General features: G+C 42.5%; 1 non-coding gene across 1 annotated transcript; it reads left to right on the top strand.

Annotated features, from left to right (window-relative positions):
• Positions 1-7331: 7331 nt before the first annotated feature.
• On the top strand, positions 7332-7404 carry TRNAG-CCC (transfer RNA glycine (anticodon CCC)). The gene has a single exon. It is a non-coding gene; the product is annotated as a tRNA-Gly (tRNA).
• The last annotated feature ends 9129 nt before the right edge of the window (positions 7405-16533 follow it).

Below are 16533 nucleotides of genomic sequence, written 5' to 3'. Positions count from 1 at the left end.
ATTTGAAGATGATATTTGGATATGTGCTATCCAAAACAAATATAAGGCATATATATAAGCAAAAAATTTTGGTAACCACAATAAACAAAGTAAAAAAGAAAGTAAAATTAATTTTAACACCATATTTTATTCAGCCCTCTATATTCAAAATGATATTTCAATATGTAACTAATATAAAGGCTTATCCGTGAGATATTTTCACTTTTTCTTTGAAATCTAGTGTATATGTTTAACATGCATAACTCACTTAACCCATATTTCTTACATGAAGTACTCTACTGCCAAAAAAAAAAATTAAATGAAAGCTGGATCTAGGTCTGTCCTTTCACAGGAAATACAAGAGAAAGCCATTCAGTCATGTCTGACTCTTTGTGACCCCATGGACTACACAGTCCATGGAATTCTCCAGGCCAGAATACTGGAGTGGGTAGCCATTCTCTCCTCCAGGAGATCTTCCCAAGCCAGGGATAGAACCCAGGTCTTCCATATTGCTGGTTCTTTACTAGCTGAGCTACCAGGGAAGCCCACAGGATACAGAGGAACAAGTTAAATACACCATAAGAAAGCAAGCCACATTCTCCATAGGACAAATGACCTGGTTTCTAAAGCAAATCACAGTTGTAAAACAAAAAAGAGGAAAACAGAAGGAAGGAGTGGTTGGCAGAGGAAAACAGAGACTTAAAGGACCTGACATCCTGCCATAATGTGACTTCAGATTCAAACAAATTAAATGTAAAAAACACTTGATAAAAATCAGAGAAATGTACATGTGGACCAGGTATAGATGACATTAAGGAATTACTGTAAATTTTGTTCATTGTGAGGATGGCATGGTCATTCTGGCAGCTGAATAATACCCCCCAAAGATACGCCCATAACCTAATCCAGATCCAAGAGTATTTACCTTCCATGGCAAAAGGCACTTTGGTAATGTGATGAATTTAAGGACCTTGAGATGGGGTGGTCATCTTGGATGACCTGGGTGGGCCGAAGGCAATTATCAGGATCTTTAAAACAAGGGAGGCAGGAAGGTCTAAAGCAGAGAAATGTGATGTAGAGGCTGAAGTGATACAGGGCTGTAAGCCAGAGAATGTACGAGGCGTTAGATGCTGGAAAAGGCAAGGACGATGGTTCACTCCCAGAAGCTCCAGAAGGAATATGGTCCTGCCTACACCTTGATTTTAGACCCATTCTGGATTCTTGACCTCCAGAACTATAAGATTATAGTGTGTATAGTTTTAAGTCACTAAAATTGGTGGTAATTTGTTAAAACGGCAATAAGACATTTTAAAAAATATATATATATATATTGATTGATTGATTTTGGCTGTGCTGGTTCTTCCTTACTGCATGGGCTTTCTCTAGCTGTAGGGAGTGGGGACTACTCTCTAGTTGCAGTGCATGGGCGTCTCACTGTAGCGGCTTCTCTTACTGCAGAGCACAGGGCCTAGGGCACACTGGCTTCAGTAGTCGCAGCACGTGGGCTATAGAGCATGGGCTCAGGAGTTGTGCACGGGCTTATTTGCTCCAAGAAACGTGAGATCTCCCCAGACTAGCAATCAAACCTGGGTCCCCTGCATTGGCAGGTTGATTCTTTATCACTGAACCACCAGGGAAGCCTGAAATAGGACATTAATACAGCCTTTTTTTTTTTTAAGGCCTTGTCACTTAGAGATGTAATGAAGCATTTGAGGGTGGAATGACACAGGATTTACTTTAAATATCCCCCAAAGAAAAAAAAAGTACATGTGGTAGGAGCTAAAACAAAGTTGGGAAAAACATTGATAATAGCTGAAGCTGAATGATGAGTTTGAGGAAGCTTGAAAAGTGAAAGTGAAAGGCGCTCAGTCATGTCTGACTCTTTGCAACCCCATGGACTGTGTAGTCCATGGAATTCTCCAGGCCAGAATACTGGAGTACGTAGCCTTTCCCTTCTCCAGGGGATCTTCCCAATCCAGGGATCGAAAACAGGTCTCTCACATTGCAGGCGGATACTATACCAGCTGAGCCACAAGGGAAGCCCAAGAATACTGGAGGGCCTATCCCTTCTCCAGCAGATCTTCCTGACCCAGGTATCGAACTGGGGTCTCCTGCATTGCAGGCAGATTCTTTACCAACTGAGCTATGAGGGAAGGCCTTGGTATACCATTATCTCTACTTTTATGCATGGCTGAATGTTTCTAGAACAAAATATTTCAAAATGTGTCAGAGTCTCCATGCAGAGGACCCAGGTTCCAGGTGTAGCCAACACATAGTTTTATATGAGAAAAATGAAAGAAAAATGAAGAAAAATGAAGCTGGAAAAAAAACCCAAAAAAACCCAAAACATTGTGTCAACGGTGTGACCCTGGATTCTACCCCCAGACCCCTTCTGGGCTATGCTGTGCTGTGCTCAGTTGTGTCTGACTCTTTGCGACCCCATGGACTGTAGCCTGCCAGGCTCCTCATTCCATGGAATTTTCCAGGCAAGAATATTGGAGTGAATTGCCATATCCTTCTCCAGGGGATCTTCCCAACCTAGGGATCAAACCTGGGTCTCCAGCTTCTCCTGCATTGGTAGGCAGGTTCTTTACCACTGAGCTACCTGTGAAGCCCTGAGCCTGTCAAAACCCTGGTGGTCTCCTTTGCTTCCCAATTTTATATCTCAACCCAGACCCTCCTGTGAGTTCCAGATGCACATTCAACTGCCAGCTTGCTTCACCCTTGGGGCCAATGAACGTTCAGACTCAGCATGTTCACAGAGTGATTGCCAGGATCTACCGTAATGTGAACAAAGCTAGGTGGATAACAGGGTTTGTAGCATGCTAGCAATGGCACCCCACTCCAGCACTCTTGCCTGGAAAATTCCATGGACGGAGGAGCCTGGTAGGCTGCAGTCCATGGGGTCACTAGGAGTCGGACACGACTGAGCGACTTCACTTTCACTTTTCACTCTCATGCATTGGAGAAGGAAATGGCAATCCACTCCAGTGTTCTTGCCTGGAGAATCCCAGGGACGGGGAGCCTGGTGGGCTGCAGTCCATGGGGTTGCTAAGAGTCGGACACGACTGAGCGATTTCACTTTCACTTTTTACTCTCATGCATTGGAGAAGGAAATGGCAACCCATTCCAGGATTCTTGCCTGGAGAATCCCAGGGACAGGGGAGCCTGGTGGGCTGCCGTCTATGGGGTCACACAGAGTCGGACATGACTGAAGCGACTCAGCAGCAGCAGCTTTTAAGCCTAAGAGAGGGCGGCCAGATGCGAATACACAAAGTGAATACACATGTATGTATCTGTGTTTATTTATGTATTTAAGGAGAAATCAGACATGGTCCCAGAAGTATTACTCTTAACTTACCTTACTCTCCCTTCTCCCTTCTTCTGCTTACTTGGATCACCCCAGGTTCTTGCTGCTGCTTTGTCTTTGGGGGACCATGTCTTTCCCATCTTGGAAGATGGAGCTCCCATCTCCCAAGTTGCTCAGGTCACAACCTTGAGGTCAAGGTCAAACTTTAACTTTTCTCTTACACCCAGATCCAATTCATCAGCAATTCCTGTTAGCTCTGCCTTCTAAAAAATAAGAAAAAAGGAATCTACCTGCCAATACAGGAGACACAGGTTCTATCCCTGGTCCAGGAAGATTCCACATGCTGCCAATGCAGAGCAACTAAGCCCATGCTCCATAACTACCACTCAATGGACATGAATTTGAGCAAACTCCAGGAGACAGTGAAGGATAGAGGAGCCTGTCGTGCTGTAGTCCATAGGATTGCAAAGAGTTGGACGTGACTTAATGACTGAAGACACACACTGCCTTCTAAATACACATAAGCTGGGTTTCCACCTTCACGCTCTCGATCCCCACAGTGTTACGACCCACAAGCTAGGTGGACTTCTTGGTGGGGCCCTGGAGGGTCTGCTCTGGCCCTTGGCTTTTCTTCTTTTCTGGAGAAAGATTTGTTTGAAGATGAGTTTTCTTGCTCTGCAGGGTTGGCTCTGGGCTCCAGCGGTGAATAAAGCAATGGCATTTTCTTCAGTCTACTTTTGCTTTGCCTTCCCCAGTGTAGTGTTGAGGACCAGCCAGGGCAAGTTTCCAAAAATTCCTTTGATTATTTTGAAAAAGCCTTACACAATTTTACCAGAGGGACCCCAGAAATCAAATGCACAGTCAGCATAGGGATGTGCTGAATAGAAAGTTCAAATTCAGTGAATAGGGTGGTTTTGGTCAATTAACTAGTAAGGGGCCTTCAAGGCTTCCCTCACAGCTCAGTTGGTAAAGAATCCACCTGCAATGCAGGAGACCCTGGGCCGATTCCTAGGTTGGGAAGATCTCCTGGAAGAGGGATAGGCTACCCACTCCAGTATTCTTGGGCTTTCCTTGTGGTTCAGCTGGTAAAGAATCTGCCTTCAATGTGGGAGAACCTGGGTTTGGTCCCTGAGTTGGGAAGATCCCCTGGAGAAGTGAAAGGCTACCCACTCCAGTATTTTGGCCTGGAAAATTCCATGGACTACACAATCCATGGGGTCACAAAGAGTCAGACACAACTGAGTGACTTTCACTTTCAAGGGGTCTCCAAAGACTGTAATGTCTTTGCTGGTCCTGGGGAGCCCCCAGATGATCCACCCGAATGCAGGGATCTACGGTGAGTCTAAGCTCTGGGGATGGGCAACTGGGTTAGGGGTGACTCCCAGGTCACCCCGGGTCCTACTGGACAATTTGAGAAATTTGCTGTTGTAATCGCTAAGGTTGGGCTGATTGAAAGTGATACAAAGGTGCAGGGTGACTAAGGTTTCATTAAGATTCTTGCTATTTTCAATGAGTATTTTAAAGACATAATTTATTACATGGGGGACTCCTGAGAAATCACTCCCATGTTATTCTTATTAGTTGCTCTGTGTGTGTTCTAAAAATGCAGATAACTTACCCTCAAGTTTATTTCTTTAATAAGTTCATATTGCCAAGCTTCCAAAGACCCGAGGGTCAGTAATGCCAGGTGCCATCCCTTCTTGGGTAAATCGCCTTCCACAAGAGACACAGCTGCTGTACTTGTTACCCACCCTGGTGGGGAGATGCAGTGTTGGGAAGACTGCAGAGCCTTAGCTCTTCAAGAGGGAGAAGTTCCTAAGCAAAGGTTTTGGAGTCTGAACTGGGTCCTATTGTCTTAAACTGGGGTCTTTCAGTTTGCAGAAGGTGGCGCTTGAGGTAGAAAACCCACCTGCAAATTCAGGGGACGCTGGAGATGTGGTTTGATCCCTGGGTCAGGAAGATCCCCTGGAGGAGGAAATGGCAACCCACCCCAGGATTCTTGTTGGGAAATCCCATGGACAGAGGAGCCTGGTCCATGGGGTCGCAAAGAATCAGATACGATTGAGCACGCATACACAAAACACGACTTAGACTGGGTTCCCTTGAAACACTGCAGCCGTTGCCTGGGGAGTCTCTGGGGAGATATGCCCAAGGCAGTGAGGAGGGCAAGACTGGGCACAGGGAGATGGCAAGTCCATCTCCTGCAACTGAGGCCCATCCTACCTGAAAACTCTGGTCCCAAATCGAAGCAAGAGGGCTGTGCCTTTGCACCCCTGCATCACCAGTGGGGGATTTACCTGCCATGAAGGGGGGATCTGGTCTATATTATCCACTACACCTGGCTGTCACTGGCTGACGGGGCTGCCACTGACACATTTATATCACCTGATAAAGCTACTGAATCCCTCCAAGCCTCAGTTTGCTCATCTATAAAATGGATTAAAAGATACCCTATCTTGTCTTAAGGATTAGAGATACAAAGCTCCTAGCACAGTGCTAGTGTGGCTAATAATAGGTAAAATATGCACTGAATTACCATGACTTAGTACAAAATATCTCAAATATTTTCACATAAATTACCTGCTGAAATGACAATATTTTGGATATACTGGATATATACTGGATATACTGGATTAAGTAAAATGTATCAGTCAAAGGGTCACACACGAATGAGTGACTGAGCTGACTGATTAGTCAAATTAATCCCACCATTTCTTTAAAAATTTTTTAAATTAAATTGATAAATTTGTTTTTGACTGTGCTGGTTCTTCATTACTGCAGGTGGGCTTTCTCTAGTTGTAGCCAATGAGGGCTACTCTCTAGTTGCAAGAAGTGTGCAGGCTTCTCTTGTTGTGGAGCATAGGCTCTAGGTGCCCAGGCTTAGTAGTTTTCGAACGTGGGCTTTAGTTGCCCCACAGCACGCGGAATCCTCCTGGACTGGGGACCAAACCCGTGTTCCCTGCATTGGCAGGTGGATCTTTACCCACTGGACCACCAGGGAAGTCCTCTTTTTACTTTTTATAATGGTGGCTACTACAGAATTAAAATTACATATGAGAGGCTCATTAGATTAATACCCCCTATTTATACTTAGATAGGAAAGACCATAGTTCAGCTCCTGGACAATGTCCTTGGCAATTCCATCATTTCATCAATGACATACTAGTTAACAAATTATCTAGTGTTGACTGGAGATAAAGAGAGCCAGTGTGAGCTTTTGATGAGTCTTTTATTATTTTTTGAAGTGAATTAATTTTATTTAATTGCATTAATTTGAAGGCAAAAAAAAATCATACCTACATTGGTCTTTCACAGTAATGAGTAATAACACTATGTTATTATTGGGAGATTAGAACTGACATATACACACTACTACATATAAAATAAATAATAACGACCTACTGTTTAACACAGGGAATTCGACTCAATACTTTGTAATGGGAAAAGTATCTAAAAAATAGAGTGGATATATGTGTATGAATAACTGATTCACTTAGGTGTACACCTGAAATTAACCCAACAGTGTAAATCAGCCATACTCCAATCAAATTTTTTAAAAAACCATTACCCCAAAACTGGGTTCAACTCTTGGTGGGTGTTGAGCTAAAAGACACAGCCAAGCCAAAGACTGGGAGGAGGGAGGGTTTATTACTTGTAGCAGGTAAAGGAGCACATGGAGCATCCTTCCCAAAGCAGTGTCTCTGATGAGTCTTTTGAGTGTAGGTTCTAACTATCTCTGGAATTTTTGTGTTTCTAACTTAGCTGAACTGATTGCCTGTAATTCACATGTTACAGATAGATTGTGCTGAAGGATTTTAAGGTAGATTGCAGGGCACTTCCCTGGTGGCTCAGACAGTAAAGAAACTGCCTGCTGTGCAGGAGACTCTGGATCAATCCCTGGGTCGGGAAGATCCCCTAGAGAAGAGAATGGTACCCTCTCCAGTATTCTTGCCTGGAGAATTCCATGAACAGGAGCCTGCTGGGCTGTAGTCCATGGGGTCACAAAGAGTTGGACATGACTGAGCGACTAATACTTTTACTTTCCCTGGTGGTCCAGTGGCTAAGACTCTGCACTCCCAATGCAGAGGGCCTGGGTTCAATCTCTGGTCAGGGAACTAGATCCTACATGCTGCAACGAAAGATCCAGAATTCGGAAACTGAGACTCAGCGTTCCCTTGTGGCTCGGACGGTAAAGAATCCACCTGCAATGCAGGAGACCCGGCTGTGATTCCTGAGTCAGGAAGATCCCCTGGAGGAGGAAATGGCAACCTAATCCAGTATTCTTGCCTGGGAAATGGCATTGACAAAGGAGCCTGGGGTTGCAAAGAGTTGGACATGACTGAGCAACTGACACACAACAACACAGCAAGACCCAGGGCAGTCAAATAAATAAAAAAATAGGTTACAAGCATTATCCCCTCTTTTCAAGCCCTTTGCTCTTGAGACCACGGTGTTATAGCTCCAACTGAGTCTGACAAATATGCTTGTAATCACATTCAGAACATTCTGTTTAAGGAAACAGGAAATTAAACGCTCAGTTTTAGAAAGCATTTCATCCAAAATGTTTAACGTAGTTATCCCGGGAGCTTAAAGGAAACTTGCATTTCTGCCAAGCAGCTCCTGCTCCACTGATGTTAGAATCGAGACTATTTCACTGTACGGAGCACCTAACACTTCCTCCCACTGTTTTCTCCTTATAAAGAAAACATGACGAATTAGTGACCTGGAAGATCTGAATAAAAATCACATGAGGAAATCATTGTTTAGACAGTTCTTTTCAGCTTAATTAATTCACTTTGGCTGTCCAAATTCATTCTAGGTCTGCAGGCAATTTTCAAGTAAAATGTTACGACAAAGTTCATACCAAAGATCTGGGACAAGGATGGGTGTTTGCTGAGCTGTCAGCTCAAGCTAAACAAATGCCAATAGAGAATCCTTAGGCAAATTAACTTCCCCCTGAATGGGTTCTTTTATGTCATCCATCTGCATTCATTCTCGTGGGTACTTTCAGATGGGGCTAGCAAGTTAGATACACACGAATGATGGAAAATTGTTTTTTTAAAAAATCAATGGGTCAATTTAAGAAAAGTTGATCCTGGTCTAAATAAGATTCTTTCTTTTTCTATCTATTTCAAGGACTCTAAAAATCTATTTCAATTTCCTCTCTCAATTTGCAAAGAGCCTGAATATTTTTTGTTCTTCAAAATGTTAAATGGAGAGCGAGTGATAAATTGGGAGTTTGGGGTTGACACATATGAATTACTGTATATAAAATAGATAATTAATAAGGACCTGTTGTATAGCACAGGGAACTCTACTCAATACTCTGAAATGGCTTACATGGGAAAATAATCTAAAAAAGAGTGGATATATGCATTTGTATGATAGATTCACTTTGCTGTACACCTGAAACTAACAGAATATTGTAAACCAGTTCTACTCCATTAAAAATTTTATAAAAAGTTCCATATGATTTAGCAATTCCACTCCTAACGTATATATCGAAAAGAATTGAAATCAAGCACTCAAGCAAATACTTCAACACAAATGTTTAAAACAGTGCCATTGTTGCTGTTTTGTTGTCAAGTCATGTCCGACTGTTTGTGACCCCATGGACTGTAGCTTGTCAGGCTTCTCTGTCCATGGGATTCTCTAGGCAAGAATACTGGAATGGGCTGCCATTTCCTTCTCTAGGGGAATCTTCCCGACCCGAGAATCCAACCCACGTCTCCTGCATTGGCAAGCAGATTCTTTATTGTTGAGCCTCCAGGGAAGCACAGCAGCACCATCAATAACAGGCAAATGGTAGAAAGACCAGAAATGTCCATCAACAGATAAATGGATAAATAAAATGGACTATGACTCATGCATAAAAAGAAATGGAATACAATGCTACAAATGGATGGACCTCAAAAAAGTGTGCTAAGTGAAAGAAGCCAGACATAAAAGTCACATACAGTATGATTCCATTTATATGAAATATCCAGAATGGGTAAATCAACATAGAAACAGAAAACAGAGTGGTGGTTGCAGGGGCTGGAGAAAGGATGGAATGGGGAGCGACACAGACAGGAGTTTCTATGGGGGTTATAAAAATATTTTGGGACTAGACCAAGGTGGGGGATTGCACATCACTGTTAACATACTCGGAGAAGGTGATGGCACCCCACTCCAGTGCTCTTGCCTGGAAAATCCTGTGGACGGAGGAGCCCGGTGGGCTGCAGTCCACGGAGTCGCTCAGAGTTGGACAGGACTGAGCTACTTCACTTTCACTTTTCACCTTCATGCATTGGAGAAGGAAATGGCAACCCACTCCAGTGTTCTTGCCTGGAGAATCCCAGGGACGGGGGAGCCTGGTGGGCTGCCATCTATGGAGTCACACACGACTGAAGCGACTTAGCAGCAGCAGCAGTGAACATACTACATGCCACTGAACGGTACTGTTTAAGTAGACTAATTTATATTATGCAAATTACACCTCAATTTTTAAAAATCTGTCACCTTTTCTGTAACCACATATTTGACTGTCTGGGAAATGGAATTTTCTGAAAATCCAAACCACCTTTTCTGAGCATCAGTCATTAATGGGTCTCCTGGTCCAACCTGGACTCTTAGACATCAGAGCAGCGAGACACAAACTCATCCCTGTTTCATTGTGGGTCCTTTAATCCCTCCACTGATCAGCTGTTTGCAGTTACCCTGGCTCTTGTATAAAGCTTTTAAAATTCTGCACGGTGTTTTTTTGACCACTGGATGTCATGAGCGCACAACGTATGCTTCAGCTAGAAAAACTGCATGCTTAAGGGAACACGGCTTCACCCACCATGGCAGTAGGTGTCTGTATGGCCGTGGAGAGGGCACCAGTAAAGTAATCAGGTTATGAGCTCTTGAAAAGTTTGTTTCTGCAAGCACGACTGAGAAGTAAACAAAATACAGGCGATTGAAGATAAGCAAAAACACAGCACTGGCTTCCTCTTTGTTTTTTTCCAGTATATTTCAGTGGATTAGCTGTTATGGGAGGAAAATCAAAGTCTAACGTAAAATACTCTTAGGGCCACTTCTCAAGTATTTTGATCAAGAAAGGTGAGTGACCTGAAACTGTTTGGCCTCAGATGGTACAGAGCTCGGCTCAACCAGCAAATTAAAATGAGGATAAGTAGATGCCAGTTGTCACTATCTTATTTCCCATTGACTGGTCTTTTAATTGGGTTTCCCAGGTGACACAATGGTAAAGAATCCGCCTGCCAATGCAGGAGATGTGAGTTCAATTCCTGGGTTGGGAAGATTCCCCTGGAGTAGGAAATGGCAACCTACTTCAGTATTCTTGCCTGAAAAATTCCATGGACAGAGGAGCCTGGCGGGCTACAGTCCATGGGGTCATAAAGAGTCTGATAAAACTGAGTATGCTTTCACATAGGTCTTTTAATTTCACTAGAGAGTAACTTGTAAATTGTCCCGAATACAGTTGATCCTACTTCAGAATCATGTGATTATGGGATTTTTGGCTATGTCCAGTCTTGGAACCAGTACTTCCTCACTGATAAATGTACTCCTGATGTCCTCTCTAAGCCGGGGCAGCTGAGAGAGGCCTGAATGTGCAAATCAGCCCCTTTAGTTATTCCTCTTGGCTATGGGAAATCGCCTGTGTTAATGACATCATTAACATTCTTTTAATTAGGAAGGAAGGTCAATGAACAAAGGAGGAAATAAACTGGGGCTCCAGAGAAGTTAAATCTAATACTTCTGAGGACATCAGGGTCATTTATCCCCTCAGTAGGTTTGTCTGCAAGTTACAAGGATTTTAATGGTTTGTGAAAACCTATTCATGTTCACGAAGGTGGAACTGTTGAGATGTGGGCTTAGAGAAATTGGAGCCAAGGCGTTGGGAAAAAAGAAACTATCCACAAACTTAGATAAGACTTCTCAAAATATATATTTTTATTTCTACGAGGTATTAAACAATAGACATGTTAAAGCAGCAGCCCAACATCTGAGCAAACCCAGGAGTGAAGAGGAAGATGCTTTGACTTTGAGAATTCACCCTAATTCTCCCCATCCTTAACACTAATGATTTCCAGCATGGAAAAAAGAGCAGACTCGGAATGTAAAAAGAAGATTTGGTCATTCTTCAGAACTATCGTACAGGAAGAAATATTGGTGGGTGTTTTGGGATGGACAGTGAAAGCCTCTCTTAAGAGATGGACCTTGAGCAGTGACCTGAATGGGATGGAGGAGGACCCATGTGAGTATCTGGAGGAAGAGCATCTCAGGCGGGAGAACAGCAGGTGCAAAGGCCCTATGGTGAGAGCTCATTTAGTAGGTTTAAGGAACAGCAAGAGGCAGATGGAGTGATAGGAGATGATGTTGCAGAGAGAGCAGGGCAGATGGTGTAAGGCCCGGAAATCATGGTGAGTACTCAGTGTTACCCTGAGCGAGATGGGAGCCATTGGGTAGCTTTAAGCAAAGACCTCTGGGAGATGGCTTGTGCTTTAGAAGGATCTCTGTGGCTACTTGGAGAATAGACTTCAGAGACCAGAGTAGAAATGGGAGCCCAGGTGGAGGCCACTGCAGGTGTCCAAGCAAGGGAGCTGGTGGCTTAGATCAAGCTGGTGATGGATCAGCGTCTGGTAATGGATTGAGTGTGGGTGACCCTCACATTTACTGAGTTTCTTCCTGCCTTTGAGTTGCCATCCTGGTGGGCATCCTTTGCCATTTCCATTCTCTGGTTTTTTCCCTGAAAGCAGTATGCAGGTAATTCCATGTGCCATTGTGGAAAAAGAAAACAACACCACTATTTTTTAGATTGGTGCTGGTGTGAGTAGCCACATTACTCTCTTGGGTGTGTATTTTAAAAGGTTTTTGTTTGTTTGTTTTTAAAATTAATGCCAAAAGTCAAGCATTATAATTTGTAAACTTAAATTATATGTCTTGTATCTTATTAGCTTAGTAGTTGGAATGACTTAGTCTTTAGGTGCAAGATTGTTGTTAGAGGACAGAGAGAAAATGTTTTATGGATTATGAGACTGTACATTTTTAAAAATAGCAATATGCAATAAAGAGATGAATTCATTCATGGTCATACTGAGTGGCATCTGGGATCTTAACTCCCCAATCAGAGGAATCTAACCTGTGCTCCCTGAAGTGGAAGTACAGAGTTTTAACTACTGGACTGCCATGGAAGTCCTCCCAAAATCTTACTTATTTTTAGTATTTGTTTCCTCCAATCAGAATGTAAGCTCTGTGAAAGCATAGCTTAGAAAAGTGACAGAAATATTGTATATTTGTGGATGTATCGTATGTTTTTATATACAAGTGACAGGCCACCCCCCAACCCCCACAACTACCAGAGATTCACAAAAAGGGATATTTTTTGGATAACAAACAGTGTGGAGGCAGTATCTGATATTACTTCAGCTTCTCTCTGAAACCATTGAGGACCCAACTTTCTGCTCATTCGACTTGGCCATCATTAGCACCCTGGCTTTTTATCTTCAGGGTCACAAGATAGCTGCTGCAGCTCCAGGCATCTCAGTTGATTTTAAAAAGGGGAAGAAACAATGTTGGCAAGCTCTCCTCTCGTCTGTTTTTATAACAAAGGTAAAGATTTCCCAGAAATGTCCCCACTTGACTAACTTTTATGTCTCAGTGAAAGTCATGACTACTATTAGATACAAGAGAAACTGAGAATTGGGCAATGTAAAGGAATTGAGTAGCCAGCAAGCATCCTTCCAGAGCTGAGTGAATGAACTGAAAGAGAGTCATTAGTAAAAGATGATACTCATCTAAGGGACCCAAAAAGCCCTATGGATATAGACTGAAAACTAGGAAAGTCTCAGAGAATCTTCATTCATTCATTCATCCTTGTTTTCTTTAGATTTTTTCTATCCAAGTTCACAAACGACACTAGATTATAATTTTTCTTTTACACACTGTCCTTGTCAGATTTTGGTGCCAAAGCTATTCTACCCTTATAAAATGGGCTGGAGAGAGTTCTCGATTTTTGGCAGGTTTTTTTTTTTCTGTGAAAGGCCAGATAGTAAACATTAGAGAGTAAATATTTGGCTTTGCAGAGCCTACAGTGTCTGTCCTAACGTCTCGACACAGCCGTTACGGTGTGAAAGGAGCCACAGACAGTACGTGAAACAGCAGGCCTGGCCAAGCTTGGCCCACAAGCTGTGGTTTACTGGTCCCTATTCTAGGCTGTGTTTTGTGTATGTTTAGATTTATGTTTTTAAATGTTTGGAAAAACTCTCCTGTAATACCTCACAGGCCTGTTTTTGATTTGGAAAATATTTTTAAATTGTGGATTCAATTTCTTCAGTAATTATAGGACTGTTCTGGTTGTCCCTTATGCAGAGGGACATTATGCAGAGACATTACCTTACATCGTATTTTTGAAGAAATTTGTCCATTGGATCTATGTTTTCAAATGAACTGACAAAGAATTTTTAATTATTAACTATTTCTTTTATTATGGCAAAATACATACAAAATAAGCATACTCATTCTAACCATAAAACTTAAAATTTAAAAACTCGTGGTAAAATATACACAACATAAAATCTACTATCTTAATCATTTTTCACTTCTAACACATAGTTCAGTAGTGTTAAATACATCTACATGGTCGTGTGACAATTTCCAGAGCCCTTTTCCTCTTGCAATCCTGAACATTTTAGTCTTTAAATTTTTTTTTTCCTTTTTTGACTGTGCCACACATGTGGGATCTAGGTCTCTGACCAGGGATTGAACCTGCACTCCCTGCATTGGAAACTTGGACTCCTAACCACTGGATCTCCAGGTAAGTCCCCATTTTAACCATTTTAAGTGTTTGATTTGGTGGCACTAAGTACATTCACAACGTTGAGAAACCATCGCCACTATTCATATCCAGAACTTTCTCAACATCCCAGATAGAAACTGTACCAATTAAACAAAACCTCCCCAGCCCCCTCTCCCCCTAGACCCTGGTAACCTCTATTCTACTTTCAGTCTCTATGAATTTGCCTGTTCCGGGAACCTCATGTAAGTGGAGTCATATAATACTGGTTCTTTTGTGTCTGGCATATTTCACTTAGTGTAGTCTTTTCAAGGCTCATCGTTGCTATAGCATGTATCAGAATTTCATTTCTAGCTAATGCTATGGTGGCAATCATTTTCCAGTATTAACAAATTAACATATTGTTTACCTTAAACTTGTGTTAAATGTCAACTATAACTTGATAAAGTTGAGAAAAAATTTTTAAAAAGATCTCATTCCTTTTTAGGGCTGAATAATACTCTATAGATATGGATCTACCACATTTGCTGATTTGCACCTTTTGCTGATTGTAAAAAATTACTGTTGTGTACACAGCTGTGCAGGTAACTGTACTTTCAATTTTGGTGGGGGGGTCTACATTGAGAAGAGGAATTACTGGCTCCTAAGGCAATGGCACCCCACTCCAGTACTCTTGCCTGGAAAATCCCACGGACGGAGGAGCCTGGTAGGCTCGGACACGACTGAGCAACTTCACTTTCACTTTTCATTTTCATGCATTGGAGAAGGAAATGGCAATCCACTCCAGTGTTCTTGCCTGGAGAATCCGAGGGACGGGGGAGCCTGGTGGGCTGCCGTCTATGGGGGTAGCACAGAGTCGGACACGACTGAAGCGACTTAGCAGCAGCAGCAGCATGGTAATTCTATGTTTAACCTTTTGGGAAATTGCCAAACTGTTTTCCTTTATTATGGACATGTAAATATTACTTTGTTTTTGGCTGCGCTGGGTCTTTGTTGCTGTGCACAGGCTTTCTCCAGTTGCGGTGAGCAGGGACTCCTCTTCATTGTGGCGCATGGGCTTCTCGTTGCGATGGCGTCTTTTGTTTCGGAGCATGGGCAGTAAGGAATGAGGGCTTCAGAAGTTCCAGCATGCTGGTTCAGTCATTGTGGTATACAGGCTTAGTTGCTCCTTGGCATGTGGAATCTTCTCAGACCAGGGATAGAACCCATGTCCCCTGCATTGGCAGATGATTTCTTATCCACTGGACTGTTAGGGAAGTCCCTATTATGGACATTTTAATCGAAGGTTTTCATATTGAAAATTGCACAAATCTTAAGTGTACAGTTCACTAAATCACATCACATCAACACCCCGGGTAAACTGTCACTAGTTCAAGATCATGACCAGCTCTCCAGAAGACCCATGTTCTCTTCCATTCACTTCTCACACTATTGGTTAGTTTTGCCCATTTTGGAACTTTATAAATATAAAATAATATTTTATTTATTCTTTTGTGATAGACTTCATTCAGCATATTGTGAGGTTCATTTATGTTGTTCCCTGGAGCAGTAGCTAATTCATTCCATTGCATAAATATACCACCATTTATTTATTCATTCTTCTGTTCTGTAAAATAATATTTTTATTTTAAAATTAATTTTAAATATTTGTTTATTTGGCTGTGCCAGATCCCAGATGTAGCACGAAGGATCTTCAAACTTTGTTGTGGCATGCAGGACCTTTCATTGCGGCATCTTTAGTTCCCTGGTAGCTCAGCTGGTAAAGAATCTGCCTGCAGGAGACCTGGGTTCGATTCTCAAGTCGGGAAGATCCTCTGGACAAGGGATAGGTTTTTGGGCTTCCCTGGTGGCTCAGCTGGTAAAGAATCTGCCTGCTATGTGAGAGCCCTGGGTTCGATCCCTGTGTGGGGAAGGTCCCCTGGAGAAGGGAAAACCTACCCACTCCAGAATTCTGGCCTGGAGAATTCCATGGAATATACAGTCTCAAAGAGTCAGACACGAGGCAAAGAGTTGGACATGTCACAAAGAGTCCGACACGACTGAGCGACTCCCACTTCTTCACTTTCATTCATGCCATTGTAAATGATGTACTTAAAAAGAATAAACTTATTTTAGAATAGTTTTAGTTTAAAAAAAATATTGCAAAGATGATGTAGAGAGTTCCTATAGCGGAAGCACTTTTTAAATAAAAAAAGTTTTAGTTCCTAATTTTCTGTTGCTGTTACATAAAAATACAATTGCATCTAGGCTTCCCTTATGGCTCAGATGGTAAAGAATCTGCCTGCAATGCAGGAGACTCAGGTTTGAGCCCTGGGTCGGGAAGATCCCCTGGAGAAGGAAATGGCAACCCACTTCAGTATTCTTGTCTGGAGAATCCCTTAGACAGAAGATCCTGGCAGGCTGCGGTCCATAGTGTTACAAAGAGTTGAACAGAACTGAGCAACTAACACTTTCACTTTCATAT

This window comes from Bos taurus, chromosome 16 (assembly GCF_002263795.3).
Source record: "Bos taurus isolate L1 Dominette 01449 registration number 42190680 breed Hereford chromosome 16, ARS-UCD2.0, whole genome shotgun sequence".
Taxonomy (NCBI): Eukaryota; Metazoa; Chordata; class Mammalia; order Artiodactyla; family Bovidae; genus Bos; species Bos taurus.
Note: the sequence above shows the minus strand (reverse complement) of the source record. Positions and strands in the feature narration are given on the sequence as shown.